Consider the following 5,954-nt stretch of genomic DNA (forward strand, 5'->3'; position numbering starts at 1 on the left):
TGACAGTTCTCCCTAGGAACAAACGTACCACTTTAAAGATTTTAAAATTCTGGGATAACAGGCACTAAATCCAGCTATGAAGGTGACATGGTGTTCGATTAATTAAATCAGTTATTGTGAAATGTGTTCACAAAACAGACATCTGAAAGTTGTGGTGTTATTTGGGTAACAACCAAAACAATGACACCTTTAATTTCTCCAAAAACCTAGATCTAATGTTTCTAACAGAAAATAAGACTATATTTTACTTAAATAGCTCCACATTATTTGGAATGTCTAAAAAACACTTTTAGTCACATGAAATATTTTATCCATCCATTCCTGCTGGTTTCTTCTTTGTTCATTTGTTTTATGACTTGCTAACTAAAAATGCTAGCAGCCTGCCCATTTTTAAAGAACAAATGTGAAGGAGAAATTTTGAAATTGAGAGAAAGAGTTTCTTGCAGTAGCCCAAGCAAGAGATGTGGCCCTGAAATAAAGTAGTGAGGTAGGAAGGGCATAATTTGAAAGATATTTAAGAGATAGAATCAATAGGACTTGACTGGATTTGGAGGTAGAAGAAGGAATCAAAGATGACTCACCAAAGTTTCTATTTATAATAGATGGAACATAGATAGCAGTTTTTGTTTGGGGTTATATACATAAAACTATAGTGGTCCCCATTTATCCACAGTTTTGCTTTCCATGGTTTTAGTTACTTGTGGTCAACTTTGGTCCAAAAATATTCAATGGAAAATTCCAGAAATGAACTACAGTAAATCCCCTACATACAAATGAGTTCCGTTCCAAGAGTGCATTCGTTAGTCCAATTTGTTTTTAAGTCCAACAAAGTTAGCCTAGGTACCCAACTAACACAATCAGCTATATAGAACTGTACTATAATAGGTTTATTATACTTTTCACACAAATAATACAAAGAAAAACACAAAAAGTAAAGAAAACATTTTTAATCTTACAATACAGTACCTTGAAAAGTACAGTAGTACAGTACAACAGCTGGTATACAGGGGCCGGCATCGAGTGAACAGGCAAGAAAAGTTACTGACTGGAGGAGGGAGAGGAAGTGGGAGATAGTAGAGCTGAAAGATCATCAGCAATAGGAGACGGAAGGCAAGCTGTAATTTCACTCACGCCTGACGATGATGGCACAAGTTCTGGTTCCTTGCTGGATTCAATTCTATCTACCCTCTTGAAAACATGATCCAGTGATATCTGGGTAGTAGCTTTTTTTTTCTCGTCATTGATGACACGGTAGCACTGGATTGCATTCTGAATGGCTGCTGCAAATTTCGTGTACCATTCTACATTCAGGTCCTGTGCCTCAAACACTAACAGTGCCTCCTCAAATAAAGAAAATCCTCTTGCCATTTCCCATGTCGTGAATCTCATCAGTTCTTCAGTTACTTCTTCCTCCTGTCTCTCTTCATCCTTTCTCTGGGCCGCCATTTCCTGGCGCTTCTTAGCAGTACCAGCTACATCACCGCTGCTTTTACACTTGCTTCCAGACATCCTGGGCTTGAAATAAAGACACTGTACTACTGTACTCTATACAGTACTGTACAGTAAAGTACACAAAAGCACAACCACTTGCAGAAGATGCAGACACATGAACTAACTTATGTGACTGGACACGGGAACGCACGTTCGCTTCTTTGAAAGTTTGCAACTCGAAAGTTCGTATGTAGGGGACTTACTGTATTTGTAAGTTTTAAATTGTGTGCCATTCTGAGTAGCTGTTCTGAGTGGCATGATGAAATCTTATACTATCCCACTACATCCCATCCAGAACATGAATCATCCCTTTGTCCAGCGTACCGGTACTATATATGCTACCTGCCCGTTAGCACTGTACAGGAAAAGAAAACATAATATATAGAGAGTTTGGTACCATCTGCAGTTTCAGGCATACATTGGGGGTATTGGAATATACATACCCCCGATGGATAAGGGGGGACTACTGTATTTATGAAAAGCTCTAAGGCAGTAGAGAGTAATAGGTGGGGTGTGGAGAGATAGGTGGGGTGTGAGAGATAGGAAAAGTTGGCCTAAAATGGGCAGTATAAACTGAAATAATAGAAGATAAAAAGCAGACATAACTGGGTGGAGGAAAGAGTGGAATCCCTTGTATTAATTCAAAAGGACATGGGAAACCATCAGAAAGCTAGTACTAGGGAAATGCTGTGATTGATGGGAATCATGAGAAATGGTTTTAGCTTCAATGAAGCAAAAAAATATTTGGAAATTGTACATCTTGATTTCTTGACAAATGCCATAATAATTTTATCATAATGGCACCAAGAAATATTTCAAATAGAAACAGATAAGTCACACATGTAAGTCACCCATTTAAGAAAACTTTACATCAGCGTAGGCTGAAGTGAAAGTTCATAGAATTGAAACTCAAACTGACAAGTTAAAAGAGATTTTACATGCGCTACTGAAACAATGGCACATCTTTTGTAATAGTTTATTATTTGGGAGAGGAAAAAATGTCTTAAGGAAACTGCCAACGTGTCAGAAGCATTTTGAAGCCCTCAATATTTAAATCAAAATACTTTCTAATATGTACTGCCTCAATCCATAAATCAGCAACTTACATGGCCAGTCAAATTAGTCTTGTCTTGATGACAAGAATTTATTTACATAAACTAGTAGTCTTGCCTCTGCTCACCGTAACAACACCCACAGCATAGTTTGGTCCTTTATCAGTTAGTATATTAGTATGCTATGATAACAAAATATCACAGACTTGGTGGCTTACACAACAGAAGTTTATATTCTTATGGTTTTGCAGGCTAGAAGTCCAAGATCAAAATGTCAGCCGATTTGGTTTCTTCTGAGGCCTCTCACCTTGGCTTGCAGATGGCTACTTTCTTGCTGTGTCTTCAGGTGGTAGTTCCTTTGTGCACATGCATACCTAATGTTTCTGTGTGAAATTTCCTCTTCTTATAAGGACACCAGTTAGATTGTATCACTATTAGAGCCCAACCTAAAAGCCTCATTTTAATTTAATCACCTCTCTAAAGTCCTTACCTGTAAACACAGTCACATTCTGGGGCACTAGAGATCAGTGCTTCAACATATGAATTTGGAAGGGTGGGGGGAGGCACAGATCATCCCGTAACAGTCTTTAGGTGCAAACAACTAAAATCAAGCCCAATTTAATATATATATATTAAATATATATATATTATATATATATAGGAAATGTTGCCCACAGAATCTAAGGAATCTGGTAAACTTAGGATATCCAGAATCTTGAGAAGCCTGGAGAATCAGGCTGGGAAAACCTAAAGAGCAAGAGATAATAGCAAAGAATGTAATTAAAGTGTAAAGCAGATACTGCCACTGACCTACCACCTGGATTTGTAATAAAGTGTATTCTTCTAATGCCCTGAAAGACTCCAGAACTCTTCCTGAGTCTTGTCTCATTCCTTTGAGATAAAAAAACGTAGACATGGGGGTGGGGGGAGGTGGCAGGAAGAATCTGCCTGCCCAACCCTAAATTATGTAGCTAGAATCTGGTTCTGTGGGATAAGGGAAAGGGAGAAACTTGCCCCTTTAGTTTCTAAAGTGGGAATTTTAACGTAATGGGTTATCCCTCTCTCTCTCTCTCTCTCTCTCCCTCTCTCTCTCTCTCTCTCTCACACACACACACACACACACACACACACAGGAAGGACCTTTGGTTTTGTTTGTTTTGGATCTTGGATCTCTATTCTTTTCTCTTACCCCCGCCCCAGATTTATCGAGATATAATTAACACATAATATTGTGTAAGCTTAAGGTGTACAATATGGTGATTTGACATGTATATGTTGTGAAACTATTACCACAATCAAGTTAGTTAACACACCCATCACCTCACATAAGTTACTGTGTGTGTGGGGGGGTGTGTATGCGTGTGTGAGCAAACTTTTAAAATCTACTCTCAACAACTTTCAAGTATACAATACAGTATTGAGTTTTTTACTATTTATTCTAAAATTTATTATGCATCTTTTTAAAAATTGAAGTATAATTGATTCATAATACTATATTACCATATTGTTAACTATAGTCAGGAAGCACCTTTGGCTGCTGGGTAGCAAAGAAATAATTTCTTCAGTACCAAATCTCCTACTCCCTAGAGACTCAGGTCCAAGTAATATATTCTGATGTCTTCTGAAGAGGTAGTTAAGGGAACAGACTACATCCAAGGCAATAAATCCACAGCCTGTCTACCAAATCAATCAGCCAGGACCAACATTTTTTTTAACTTTTTTATTTTTTGAGCTCTTTTATGGTGGGCATTTACCTCAGGTTTAATGCTGGTCCACTATTCCTTAGTGCAGGGGTCCCCAACCCCCAGGCCTCGGACCGGCGGCCTGTTAGGAGCTGGGGCGCACAGCAGGAGGTGAGCGGCGGGCAAGCACGCTCCCCATCCCTCTACATCGCTCGCATCACCGCCTGAACCATCTCCCCACCCCCCCCACCCGACCCCAGTCCGTGGAAAAATTGTCTTCCACGAAACCGGTCCCTGGTGCCAAAAGGGTTGGGGACTGCTGCCCTAGTGTATTTCATTCATCTTGACACCCATGTTTATATCCCTGCTTTCTGGGGCATTTGAATTTGTAACCCCTGGACTACACCTTTAAACTTTGTTTTGTGGAAGTTTAGTTTAAATTATAAAGGAGTAAAAGGTATTGAATTCCTAATTCTACTTTCATTTGCTACTGGATACCACAAACAAGTAATTATCTCAGAAAACAGTGAATTCAATGAGTTAGACTTATTTCTAATCTATGAAGAAATGACTATGAGGGACGAGGGCTATCAGAGGAGGTACTATATTTTAAAATGTATATATTCCACTTAAGGCAAGACAGGATCTTTTTTTTCTGCCTGGATCACAACTGCGGGGCAGAAACAAAAGTAATGGTCGGACGTAGAAGGGAATTAAGACCTATGAACCTGGGGCCACTACTATAATTTAGTTTCTAGATTCTTTATAATGCCCCCATATTTGTTACTTATAATTCATCAGTTTTATAAGAATGATTACCGATAAAATTCTTCAAAAATCAAAGGGCCCAAAGCTATCCTTGGGAGCACTAAAAAGAGAAACAAGGCAAATACATTTCACCCCCACGGGAAGTCTTAAAGGAGAAGATTCTCAAAGAATCAGAAAGATTATAATACTGAATAGAGAAGAAGGTGGGGGTCCTTCCGTCTTCTGACATGAACTACAAAAATAATAAAAGATAAACAAGAAAGTAAATAAGTAAAAGACAGGGGAGTCCACCCATCAACCAGGGATAGGATCCCAGATGAAGTAAAATACGTCACACACACACACACACACACACACACACACACACACACGGGATTCTTTGGCATTATCTTATGCAGAAAGTTTCGAAGTTTACTTCTTCGTAAACCTTCACAGTAACCTGAAGCACGCTGCACTCGCCGGCCGACCGGCCCTGCCCCACCTGGGCACGAGAAGAAGGTAACTGGGTACCCTGAACCTCCAAGCATCCCCGAGTTGCTGCGGCTGCTCGGTGATCACCCAGGCTGTGGATGCTACAGGCGACCACTAATCCAGCAGGCAGAAAAAGCCTCCACCCGAGGCGAAGATGGGCATGAGTCGCACACCCTCAGCGGAACAGGATGCGCAGGGAGAACTCAAGCGCAGTGTGTTCCAACCCGCTCGCCCCAACCATTATTAGGCCTGCCGCAACCAAGAAAATGCTAGGCGCGTAAGTGACATCACGTGTGACGCCCGGTCATTTTTCCCACGTCCCGTCCCTGCCCCTGCCCCATCCTGGCCGGCCGCTGCGGAAGCGCACGCGCACCTCCGCTTCCGCGCTCCTCCGCTTCCGCGCTCCTTCGCTACCCACAATGCTCCGCAGCACCGAACTGTCGCAAAGGCCGCGTTTCGGCGGCGAGTGAGCGACTAGCTTTCCGTGTGG

The sequence above is a fragment of the Stenella coeruleoalba genome, assembly GCF_951394435.1.
Source record: "Stenella coeruleoalba genome assembly, chromosome: 6".
Lineage (NCBI taxonomy): Eukaryota > Metazoa > Chordata > Mammalia > Artiodactyla > Delphinidae > Stenella > Stenella coeruleoalba.